This window comes from Equus caballus, chromosome 13 (assembly GCF_041296265.1).
Source record: "Equus caballus isolate H_3958 breed thoroughbred chromosome 13, TB-T2T, whole genome shotgun sequence".
In the NCBI taxonomy this organism is placed as follows: domain Eukaryota; kingdom Metazoa; phylum Chordata; class Mammalia; order Perissodactyla; family Equidae; genus Equus; species Equus caballus.
The window spans coordinates 2,551,934-2,564,980 of NC_091696.1; the positions used below are offsets into that span (position 1 = coordinate 2,551,934).

The 13,047-nt window shown below is 51.2% G+C and overlaps 1 long non-coding RNA gene across 1 annotated transcript in view; it reads left to right on the plus strand.

Moving 5' to 3' along the window:
• Positions 1–12,085: 12,085 nt before the first annotated feature.
• LOC138917053 (uncharacterized) overlaps positions 12,086–13,047 on the plus strand; it is a 41,439-nt gene continuing 40,477 nt past the window's right edge. The window contains exon 1 of the long non-coding RNA XR_011424457.1: positions 12,086–12,177. This is a non-coding gene — a long non-coding RNA (uncharacterized lncRNA). The remainder of the gene's footprint in view (positions 12,178–13,047) is intronic.

A 13,047-nucleotide genomic window follows, 5' to 3' on the forward strand; every position in this document is an offset into this window, starting at 1 on the left:
AGCGTAGGATGGATTGTGCGTGCGTGCGTGTGTGTGTGTGTGTGTACCCATGCTCATCTTTTAAAGGAAAGAATAAAATCAAACCCTCTTTGGGTCTTTGCATCCTCGTCACCAGGTAGCTTTATTTGTATAATATCAGACTCAGCAGCAATTTTCTGGTTCTGATTCATTGTTGAAATCACCTCACAAACAGCCAGGACCTGGCAGACTGCCCGCCTCCATCCTTGTAGCTCTTGGCTGCATCTAATTCTAACAGTCTATGAATATGTGTTAGGTTGGGAGCCAGAGAAACTACATTTTTGTTTAAGATCCGCTTCTAACTGCCTGCATAGTCTCAAAAATAATTTCCTGTCTTCAAATACTTCTGTGTGAGTGTTCACAGCAGCGCTATTCCAATAGCCACGAGATGGGAACAACCAGATGTCTGTCGATGGATGAGTGGGTAAATCAATCGTGGTAAATCCATGCAATGGAATACTACTCAGCCATAAAAAAGGAAGGAAGTACTGAAAACGTGATGCTAAATGAGAGAAGCCAGACACAAAAAGGCCCATATTGTATGATTCCTTTTATATGAAATATTCAGAATGGGTAAATCCACAGAGACAGGAAGCAGACGGGTGGGTGCCAGGGGCTGGGGAGAGGAAGAAATGGGGAGAGACAGCTCTGTGGGTACAGGGTTTCTTTCGGGGCGATGGAAATGCTTTGAAACTAGATAGAGGTGATGGTCTCTCAACACTATGAATGTGCTAAATCAGTGAATTGTTCACCTTAAAATGATTAATCTCATATAATGGGAATTTCACTTCAATTCGGTTTTAAAAAGAAAAGTTCCTCCCACCCCTATCACCCACCAGATCTTAGGGTCTTCCTCTGGGAAAATTGGGGTGTTGGACCAGAAATAGACATTCCAGACTTGCAGCCTGGAGACCAGATTCGGCCCGCTGAGGATTCACTGGGCCTGAACAACGGTTTTTAAAATTCTGCATGTGAATTTTCTTTTGTGGTAGTTAGTTTCAAAACATGAGCCTCCCCCGTCTCGGCAATGAGCCATGCTTCCCAGGCTTCATGCCCCGTGTAGTCACTCTCATCCTGAATCTGGGACGGCCCACTGATGGCTCTGACCAGTCGTGGCAGCAGAAGTGACACTGTCTGACTTCCAATGCCGGATCTTAAGACGTCTGCAGCTTCGCTATGGAATGCTTCCTCTCAGAACCCAGACGCCATGCTGTGAGAAAGCCCAAGCTGCAAGAGGGGCCACGTGGAGGAGCCCCACACAGCAGTCAGCACCAACCGCCGGCCGTGGGAGTGAGCAGTCTCGATGTTCCAGCCCAGACGATACGGCCCTAGCTATCCTCACACGGAGGCTTTGTATAAATATAGCTCCAGCTCTAGCTACATAGATTATATACATATCTATATGTATCTATATCTAAATCTGTATCTGTCTGGATAAAGACACATGTAGATATAATTAAATACATCTCTCTATCTACCTCTTGATTTATGAATTGGCTCACACCATTGTGGAGGATGATAAGTTTAAAATCTGCAGGTCAGGCCAGCAGGCTTGAGTCCCAGGGAAGAGTTGATGTTGCAGCTCAAGTCCTAAGGCAGTAGACTGGAAGAATTCCTTCTTCCTTGGGGAATGGCAGTCTTTTTTGTCTTATAGCCTTCAACTGATTGGACGTGGCCCACCTACATTATGGAGGATGATCCACTTTATTGCAAGTCTACTGATCTAAATGTTAATCTCATCTAAAAAATACTTTCACAGCAACATCTAGACTGGTGTTTGACCACATATCTGGGTACCAGGAATAGCCAAGTCGACACGTAAAATTAGCCCCCACAGGGGGGCCATGAACCGACTGTGAGGGGCTCCCATTTGGCGTGCAGCCTCCCGAACTACACTTCCGTCTACGCTCTACCCAGATCCCCTCCGATCCCTTTTCTATTTCTGGGCAGCTCTCTCCCAGATCCAGGGTACTGCTGCCTCCTACAGCCCGCGCCACCTCTTCATCAGAGAGCTGCCCTCGGGTGCTGGAGCTGGCTTGCCTGAGCCACTGGGAGCTGGAGCACCTGGTGGCCGCTGTTCCCCGGAGCGGCCGTTAGCCCAGGGCTGAAGAGGACAGCTGTGGGAAGCCCAGCCTCTCACTTGATCTACTCTCCAGCACTCCCCGTGGGGTCTGGCAGGAGCCACCATCTGCGGCACTTCTCCTGACACATCGGCCATGCTGGGTTTCGCTTTTCCCCGCCTGCTCCCCACTGGCCCCTCCTGCTTCACCAGTTTCCCTGGCAACCTCTCGAACCCCTCATCTCAGGATCTGCTTCTGGGAAACCCAACCTAAGACAGACCCCCGTGTGCGGAGAGGAGCAGGGCGTGACGCAGACACATGCATTCATTGAGACAAGTGTTTTCTGAGCACCTGCTCCGTGCCAAGCGCTATTTCCAGACACCGGAGATAGAGCAGTAAAACAAACAGACGAAACCCCTCTACGTGTGGGGCTGACATCCTCGCGTCTGGCCGGAACTCGGAGGTCTTTCTAGGCTGCAATAGAATGTCGGCATCTGTTCTGGTGGCGCTGGTCCCTATTTTGTCATTGCCTATCCAACCTCATCCCCACGAGGCCTTGGTAGATACTGGAGAAGGCAAGCTCAGTTTCAGTTTGATTTGTGCATAGTTTATCTCCCTGTTGCCACTGGTTTCTTGCTTACAGGCAGAAATAAAGCCCCTGTTACTTGCAGCTGCCAGCGTGAGGCAGGTCTCATTCTTTATCAGCCACAAAGTCTGTGCCCTCATTGTACTCCAGAGGGCCGAATCTTGCCCTCCCTGCTTGCCCACGACTCTCCTCTCCTCGTCACGCCATCTTCCTGCGGCCCCCACCCGAGTCCTGCTGTAGTAGGATCAAACCACCAACAAACTCCCCGGAGTGAGCCATACCTTCCTCCCCGTGATCAGAGGTCCTGTGTGCCCCCGAGCGCCACACGGTGTGATCACCAACTTTACAGACGCACGTAAAGGTGTGTTGGTGTCTGGTGACTGATACGAAAATTCAATAAAAGGCAAGTTAATTAAAACAGAACAAGCTCTTGCCTGGGGCTGGAAAATGTAACTGCTTATTATGTGACTGAATGTGAAGATAAGTGGGGAGTATAATGTTTTCTCCCTCCCAGTGTGTTTCTTGGAGTCTGGTTGGCAAAGACAGAGCGTGAGGCTGCCGGCTGGGGATGGACGGTTCCAGACCTAGACCGGGATGTGTGTATGCACATGTATGTGGTTGGCCCCAGGTAGGGGTTACATTGCAAGGAAAGCCCACACACTGTGAGCTGTTCAGGGCACGAACCTTGCGTCGTGCTTGCTTGTAACCCCAGTGCAAACGCAGTGCCTGGCTTACCAAGGGTGTGTTTGATTAACTGCCACAACGATGCCATGAAACGAAATGTCCCATTATGGGCTGACCTATGTTGTTGTTTTCCTTCCCCCAAAGCCCCACCCAAATTCATACATTGAAGTCCCAACCCCAGGACCTCAGAATGTTACTGTATTGGGAGATAGGGCCTTAAAGAGGTAATTAGGTAGAATGAGGTCAGATGGGTGGTCCCTGACCCGATATGACTGGTGTCCTTATGAGAGGAGATGAGGACACAGACACACACAGAGGAGAGACCATGCGAGCACATGGGGAGACATCGGCAGTCTACACGCCAAGGAGAGAGGACTTGGGAGAAACCAGTCCTGCCCACAACTTGATCTTGGACTTCAGCCTCCAGGACTGAGAGGAAACGAACGTCTGTTGTCTAAGCCGCCCCATCTGTGTTGCTTTGTTACGGCGGCCCCAGCAAACTGAGATGCCCCTGACCTCTTGCTGTTGCTCAGGGTCTGCGGGTGGCCGGGCGGTCCTGCTGCTCATCACCCAGCTCACCTGCCCCCCGTAGGCTGTCAGCGGGTCCTCGGTAGCCTCGGCTGGGACCGGCGGCAGCATCGCTGTGCTCCACGGGGTCTCTCGTGCTCCAGTAGGGAGCCTGGACTTGTTGTCATGGTGACAGCAGGGCTCAGAAACGAAGAGAGAAAGAACTAGAAACAGAGCATAGGGCACAGCTCCCTGGAGGTCTAGGCTCCCGGCTGGCACGTCATCACTTCTGCCGCATCCCATTGGCCAAAGCAAATCACGTGACAGCCTGGCTTCTAGGGGTGGGGAAATAGACCCCGCTTCTTGCTGGGAGATGCTGCAGAGCACAGGGGCAAAGGGCATGGATTTCGGGAGGGGTGGAGAAATGGGGTCGTTTTTGCAATCAACCTAGAGGATTCCTAAGCATTGTACTTTGAAGGTGAAAATCGGAACTTCAAGTCAGAGTAGCTTAGAGGTGGTTAAGAGGGACAGAAACACTTAGAAATAGTTAGAGGTCCCTTGCCAAGCAGGGCTCCATCAGAGATGAAGATAATGTTCCCTGGCATTAGGTCCAATGGAAAAATCAGAATCCACAAAATTTCTGGTGACACGGTGTTTAAGGTTTGTGGTGTACCCTCGGAAATCCACACACGGTAAGGGATAAAGCTGGTAGGGATCCCCGGTTTGAGTCCAACAGAAAAACCCGCATCTTGACTGCTAGCGTCAAGATTCCTGTCTCCTGCTGCAATGTCGCTTCCTCAGAAAGCCCTTGTCTGGGTCCCCAGCCTAAAGGAGCGTTCTTGCTGTGGTTTCTCAGCAACTGCTCACTTGTCTTTGTAGAACCTCCTGCGGGGGACACTGCGTGTGGCTCCGTGGGCCTCCTTGTTTGATAGATTGCAAACCACATGGGGACAGGGACCTTGCCTGGCTTGGTTTCCCAGCACGTGGCAAGCCCACCCTGAAGTTTTGCTGATCGACTGCCTGACCCCCTCCCCGGGGGGCGCCGAGCTCTCTGCCTTCCTGGGAAGAAACGGAGAATAACCTTGTTGAGAAAGTACACAGGCCTTCCTTGGCAGCCCCATTCCTTTCGGGCAGCCTTGCAAATAAGTGGAGATTTATTTACAAGGAAATAAAAAGGTTTGCATTTCTAATGGGCTAGGAACCATTAAGTTGATGCCATCCCCTGCTTGCCTGCCAGGGATGTGAGAGAGACAGATGGTAAAACTGTGACCAGCTTTTGCAACTAAAACAAACGCCCCCCAGCAGTCCCCCCTGGCCTGTCGTGGCACCAACGAACTCACTCTCTGGGGGGTCCTAAAGCTAACAATGGTTTGGTTTATAGCCTTGTTCCAAACTGGCTTTGTCCAGCAAGATGTTTCTCAATAGCTCAGAAATATGTGAGTACATTCCTTGAACACTTGTAATTTAGTTCCAATTGCTCCTTGCTGGTGGAACAGGGCAAATGAAAATAAACAAGATTCATACTTATTTTCAAGCACGTTGCAATATGAGCAAAATTAACTTTGGTAAATAAGACCCTCTGAAAAAAGGATGGAGTTGGTAGAAACTGCTTCTGTACCCTGAAAACTAATTCCGGAGGCTGAAAAGACCCAGTAATCAAGACAAGAATAGCAATTTTCAGGATGGTAATGCGGCAGGCAAATAGCGGCTGGGACAGGCCGTGCAGGACGCGCTCAGGAGTAAGATACAATACAATGCAATTTAGTTTTCTCCAGCATCTTTCACATGGAAGTTTAACAAAATGCTACACAGCTAATTACTGACTCTATGCAAATACAAGTAGGGTATGTCGTGCACAGTTCATCAAATGGATGGGATCAGAAGACACGGTAGGACAATCCCAGAGACGGGGAGCCGGTCAACGCTCCATTCGGGCCAAGGAGAAGGTCAATGGCGCCATTAACAGGGAGCTGAAAAGCTACTGGACAGAGGACGTCAGGGCCAGAGGGCTCTAGGTGTTCCTAGGAGGCTGACCACAGACAGGCCAAGGTACCCTGGAGAGGACCAGGAATCAGGCCTCAAAGGGACATAGGGGATTAATCAGAAGAGGGGAAGAGATGCCAGTCGTCCCTGGGAATGTGTGGGACACTAGGGTGATTCCTGGAGTGGGATGCGTTTCTATTGAAATTCCGATGTGGACGAGATGCCATAAAGGTGTATGGTGACGGTAGATGGAACACACACCTGTGTCCGGCTGAAGAAGGAGAGGTGGATGGGTGCAGGGTCCTGGGATCGGGGGGGCCAGCAGTGGTGGTGTGATGGGGAGAGGTGACCAAGGCAGGCCCCAGGGATGCAGCAGAGAGGGCCCGTGGAGGTGCTGGCTAGTGGGGGTCAGGGGACCCATCTTCGTGGGAGGCAAGAAAGTCAAACCCAAGGCCACTCTTCATGTTCCGGCGCTCAGAAGAGCTAGAAGGTTGAGGTGGGGAGTTTTAGCCAATAGCACTTGAAGGACACATCTGGGGCAATGTTGGTTGGATCCCGAAGTCGCCAAGTGCTCAGTGAGGACAGCGAATGAAGTTTCACCATCTGAGGGACTTTGCATCCTTGGGAGGCAGACAAATTGGGGCTCACAATGGGGGGACTTGTTGGGAAAGACAATTACAAAGCCGCCCCGGGACCCTGGGTCCCTGATTCGAATCCAGGTGTCTCAGGATGAAACCAACTTCCATGAACTCACTGAAAACAAAAATAGAAACTAACGTCTAAAACCCTAAAGTGTCCAGAACATTCTAGAAATAATAGAGGAAAGCGGTCAAATCGGCCATCGGCATCTTATAGATGAAAAATTTTGAAAGAAAGGAAACAAACCAAAACAGAAAGCCGATGAATTGACTGATATTTTCCCTTTGCGTCTTCTGGTTGGCGTTACTTTTTTAGACTCCGTCGCCAGGCCCCTGTGGTTCCGACTGTGCTAAGTGTCGCATTTTAGAAATGTGAAGAGGCTCGGAGATGCGCAGCCACAGCCTATGGGTACCACCTTCTCACCTGCAGACCAGCGGAGCAAGGAGGCCGATTTCTTCTTGGACGCTTCAAAGGCGCCCTTCTCTGCAACGGCTGAAAGACTGACACTGGAGAGTCAAGGGCAGGCTTAGATACTCTCCTGGGGTGATGCTTTTCACCATCATAAGGAGAAGAATTATGACGCTCTTTCCCTTGCGTCGTCAGCCATGGCCGGAGAAGAGAGAGAGAATATTTACTATTTTGTCCTTACAAAACACAGACAGAGCTGCCCCACCGTCTATTCGAAAAGCAGGGACTTCATATTTTGAGACGGGGCGTCAGGCCAGGAAAAGTGGACCATTTCATCCTATTTATTTATTTAACTCTGACAGTGGAACCTTCTCCCAAGGAACTCAATGTCACGCCTGCAAAATGCCCGGGCAGAGAACAAGCCATTGTTACCTTGGGGGAGAATGACTTTGGATGTATTAACAAGGCAACAAAATCAGGAGACTGGAAGCTAACGATGAGCCATCAGCATCATTTCCTCCTTGGCTGAGCTTAGTCCGAAATGACAGCGTTGCCTGCGGGCTACAAAGCCAGCATTCAGAGAAATTCTAGAGTGGTCTTTCTTTTATATTTTACTGAGCCGAAGAGTGTCATTTTTCATTTGGTGTTTTTAGAAGCTCACGTCCACTCGTTCTCATTAGCCGTGGCTGCCTCTCTCCCTGAGAGAAGATGAGGCATCTTAGATCGCAGCCATGGAGGGGATTTTCCTACCTGGGGGAGGAGACCTGCGTTCCACCCCCAGGGGAGACAGCGTTTGGCTAACGGGGCGGCAGGAGATGTGGGTTCTACTCGGTGGCCTGAGGATGCCCTAGTAGGCTACTTTTCCTTGTCCGGAAACAGAACTGGACCCTCCACCCTAACGAGACGGCATTACAGCCCGTGAAGCCCCAAAGAAGAACCAGGAGCCGGGACCAGCTCTGGCCACCCCAGGTCAGCCCTGGGGTAATGAAGACCCCCCTCTTTCCGCCTTGAGGAAGAGCTGTTCAGACCAGACCTTCTCTCCTCTGTGGAATTCTACCCGCACATGCTGCCACTCCCCCCGCCCTGGCAGAGCCACCCTGGAACAGGTGTGTGCTTTTAGCCGCAGCGTTCTTCCAGAAACTCAGGGAACCCGCATCCCACTTTCTGGCATTGATGGATGATCCTCTCGGTTGGGGGAAAATGTTCTGGTCATGCACCATGTGTTAGGGAAGAATTTACTTTCCCATACAGGGCTGAGAAGAAAAGGCCACAGGAGGCGAGGGGTGTTTCTCTCCCTGTCGGATGGCTCCCAGCTGGACCCACCATTTAGGGCTTGGGTGCCAAGAAAACACTTGGGGGCTCCAGAGGCACTTCTCCGTGTCTGCAGCTACACCAGGGACCAGGGACAGCAGCGAAGTGATCAGTCTGGGGCTGGCTTCATTGTCACCCAGGCCCGGGAGTGGGGCCAACTTCCTCTGAAGTCCTCAAGTTTTTGTCTTGGGGTGGCGCCAACCAAGGACAAAAGAAGAAGGGGCATCAGTGGGTGCTGCCGGTGCAATGGACCTGCCGGAGGTTTCTGGCCGAGGCCGGGAGCCTCAGGGCCTGATTTGCCCAGGACCCCATCTCTCACCTCTTAGGCCTTTTCCGCCTCCGGCTCTGCAGAAAGATGAGTGGTACTTCACCCCAGTTGGAGGCCCGGGAAAGCTCAGTGGCTGCTGAGGGAGAGCAGAGGATAACCACGAATGACCCGCTTCTCTGCTGCTCTTTAGACCCCCTCCTTGGACCCCCACATTTCCACCAGCTCCCTGCTCTCTGCAGTTCCGTGTAGCTGCGCCAGTCCCTGTGGGAGACCTGCGAGAAGGCTGGGTGGACTTCAAACTCCAGCAAGTTGCTTAGCCTCACTCTCTCCCTCCATCTGATGGGAAGGACAGCCCGCCTCGCTGGGTCGCTGCCAACATTAAAACAAGACCGTGTACTTGGAGCTCAGTGCTGGCACCCAGGAACCGTCAGCAGGAGCTGTTTGTATCAGGGAAAGGTTGGGGACCAGGAGGAAGCAGGAGCAATGTGATTGGAAGGAACAGGAAGGATCCCCGTGAAAGGAGGAGAAACTAGAGGCAGCTTCTTGGCAACCTGATCGGGTCAGGGCCAACTCCAGTCACTGTACGTGAAGGGGACTCCAAGTGGGCCATTCACCATGCAAATATTCTAAGGCCAGCGTGTCACCCCCAGTTCCTGTCCTCTCTCCTGCTGGCTCTCGATGTATCAGCCCAGGATGTATACAGCTGGGAATGTAAACCGGTTAGAAAAGAATTCCGGGGGGCGGCCCAGGCAGACAGATGTGGTAAGGACCTCCAGGCCTCCATCGGGAGACCCGCCCGAGGTGGCCCGGTCAGGCCCAACTTGGGAAATCACATTCTTTTTCAGTCCACCAGGGGGCCATTTACTAAATCCCCGACACCAGTGAATTCTGTCCTCGCTTGGAAAAACGGCTCCCTCGTGTCTTCCAGGGCCCACCGCTGTTTATTAACCTGCTGGAGGGCCAATCTTTCACAGCTTTCAGCGACCAAAAGGCTGCCAGGGCTTGCTTTTCCTTTTTGTTTTTTTCAGATGGTCAGTGTGAATGCATCTCAAGTTTCCTGTGGCGTCCTCCATTGTGGGGAGTCACTCACTGATGACGGGACATAGATAGTCATTACCCGATTCATTAATGTTATTATCATATTAATATTATTATATCTTGATAACAGATATTGATGAATTGATTTATGCATTTGATAAGGATTTATTGAGTACCTACTGTATGCCCGGCCTGTGCTAGGCTCTGGGAAAACAACGATGAAGAAAATCCAGGCTGGATCCCTATCCTCAAGGCAGTTACAATCCCGTGGGAAGCTAGACAGGAATCAAATAGTCACATAAATGAAGGAAGGATCGCAAATTGTGTTCTCAGGAAACTGTCCAGGGCTCTAATAGCCTCTTGTGAGAAGATTTGACTCCATCAAGGAGCTGAGGGTGCTTTTTGAAGAAGTGACCCTTGAAAGATGAGATGGAGTCAATAGGTAGCTGAAAGTGGGCAAGAGCGATCTGGCCCGAGGAGACAGCATTTGCAAAGGCCCTGTGGCTGGAGGGCATATGGCAGCCAGAGGTGAGAGTAGAGAGGGATGCGGACACAGTGCACTGTAGGGCTGTGCACTGGGTGAGGGCCCAGCTGAGAAGTTTTAGTCTTTATCCCAAGAGCAGTGGGAACCACTAAAGAATGTGAAGTGGTAGTGTGGTCGGAGTGCCTTTTAGAACAATCGCTTTGGTTTCCTGAGGTGAGCTCGACCATGCACCGTCCAGATCGCCCTGCAGAAATAAAGGCTGTTCCCCTGGATGCTGGGAGGGCTGCTGGCAGAAAGCGCTCAGCATCTAGCCCCTTCTCAGGAGAGCCAGTGTCTGGCACCTGATCAACCCCAGGAGGGCTCTGAGGGATCATCCCACCTCCAGAATTCCCGGCGGAGTTGTCCGAGCCCTTCCTTGAGGCCGCATGGAAGCTCGATAATGCCCCCTGCCTAGTCCTGCACTCCCCCACCTTCCACAGGGGGCGTTGCTAACACCACCCCTGGAGGGAGCTCCTCCTGCAAGCTCATCCTCCTCTCTGAGTCTGCTTGCTGGGGCACCCAGCCTGCAAGCTCACAATAGGAAACGGGGCCAGAGAGGGTGCAGGGTGGAGGAGGGGACCAGTGAGGAGACGGGTTCCCCAAGTCAGGCCAGGGGAGCTGGCGGTCTGCATTGGGAGGGGAGGGAAGAGAGGAAGGGGCCGGTTATGGGTTGAATTGTGTCCTCCCCGGAAAGATGTGGAGGTCCCAACCGCCAGTACCCGTGAATGTGACCTTATTTGGAAATAGGGTCTTTGCAGATCATTGAGCTGAGATGAGGTCGTTAGGATGGGCCCTAATCCAGTATGACTGTGTCCTTATGAAAAGGGGAAATTTGGACACAGAGACTCACACACAGGGAGAATACGGTGTGAAGATGAAGGCAGAGATGGGGGTAATGATGTGCAAGCCCGGGAACCCCGAAGATTGCTAGCAAACCTGCGGACACGGGGGGAGGCCTGGAGCCAACGCTTCCTCCCAGCCCCCGAAGGAAGCAAGCCTGCTGACACCTTCCTCTTGGCCCTGTAGCCTCTAGAACTGAGAGACAAGAAGTTTCTATTGTTGAAGTCCCTAGTGCGTGGTCCTCCATCACGGCAGGCCTAGCAAACTGGAGATAGTCAATGAGAGACGGGGTGAGCTGTGTGCATCTCGTCATTACTCAGCTCAAATGATGATCTCGAACGTTCCAAAAGAAGCCCAAACTTAAAGTATTGGTAAGCATAAAAAAAAAAAAAAGTCATGCTTAAAAAAAATCTGTTGCTGCGAAAGGAAGAAGGGTAGGGTTCCCCATCTCCAGTGAAGACGTGAGGCCCCGTGACGCGGCTGCAGGTCTCACTTCCTGCACCGCCTCTTGGGTTTTGCGAGTAGTTTCTGTGAACACGGCTCGGCTCGGGAGTCCGCGGGCCCTGGGGCATCGGGCCTCCTGCAGGAAGCTGGCCAGGGGAGCCCTGGCTGTAGCTCTGAGGCTGCAGCAATGCTCCTCCTGCATCTTCCTGCATGTATTTGCTCCCCGACTCCTGCCATAGACCCGTACCCCAGAAGGCAGACGCCCCGAAGCCCAGAACCCCAGCACAGGGAGGCAGGAGGCAGCCGGAATGTGCATTTGTTGATCTATTTCAGTGATCTTAATGTGCACCAAAGAGGGAGATTGTTGCAAATGAAACACAAAAAATGAAAGCTTTTTCAATCTGGGTGTCTAAGTAGATTTTTCAGTCCCACCAACTCTGTGGCAGATTCTTGTGGGCATGTGTGTAACCATGATTAAAGGTACACTCCCTCCCAATTCAGAATGCCCCTAGAACGTTCCAGAGATAAAGGCCAAAGAAAGAAAACAAAGGCGACCCACAACCAGCTCTGATCTTTGGAACAGAATAAGGTTAAAAAAAGATTAAAATAATCACAAAGGTATGATTTAATCCATACAACGTTATAAATATTAATGTGAAAAAGACTTTATATTGGGAAACGCTATTATACAGTATAATGTTGATTTTATGAAAATCAATTCATTTGGCACTCATACATTTTCTACTTCTCTCTTTGGCTTTTGCTGGTGACTTAAGTATTGCAGTCCGGGTGGACGTCTCCTGCTTCGACGACTACTGCCTGACACCGAGGCATGATACGGGATTTCAACACCACGGTGGTTTCTCCGGTAAGGCTCTGTGATTTCCCGCAGGTGAGAACGGGATGTAACTGAGGACAATGAACAGCTGAGCTGCAAGGTGGATGTTTGTAATTATAACCATGATTTGATTTGCACCACACCCTTCAGAAACGCACGAGCCTCAGACCCAGGACCAAAGGTAAAACACCTGAGTGTGCAGGGCCGAGAGCTTGGAGGGACCCCACCTTGTGGGTACTCCTTCTGGGAAGGAACAGAAGAAGAAATTGGCTCTGCTGTTTTCTTATTGCCTGTAACCCTCCTGGCAACCCTGGCAGGGAGGTTTGTGGTTACCTCCACTTGACAGATGTGGCTCCATGTGGACCAAGATGTCAGTTACAACCCACGACTGTAGCCCAGAGTTTCAGGGTATCATTGATCCCAGTGACCTTCCTCAGTGAAGATTCACAAATCCTGACCGAAGAGCATTCTATGCATCATTTTGGGGCCAGAGATGCATTTAGATGGGGGTACGGGAGCACTTTTTGATAAACCTTCGTTCACTCTGAAACAACTCAACACGCTATTTCCTTGAGACGGGCGACCAGGTGAAGTTCTTTTTTAAAAATGTAGCACCTTGAGAGCACTGGGGTAGGGGGACATCAAACACAAAGTTTTACATTTGGAGCCCATTTCAGCTCACAGAGAAAGATCCGGAAGCCTTGTGGTTAGAGAATTACAGCAATCCCGTGTGAGAGTGCCAGGATGTAGCCGCAGGAACCATCGCCCGTTTTTCTGATTTGCGAACCAAGAGCCGATCGTGCAACCTTGTTAGGGAACTATTATGGGATGAAAATGGGACAAGTCAGTGTCAGGAGTAACATGCCGGCTCCTTAGCAAAGGTCTAAAGACAACCGAGTT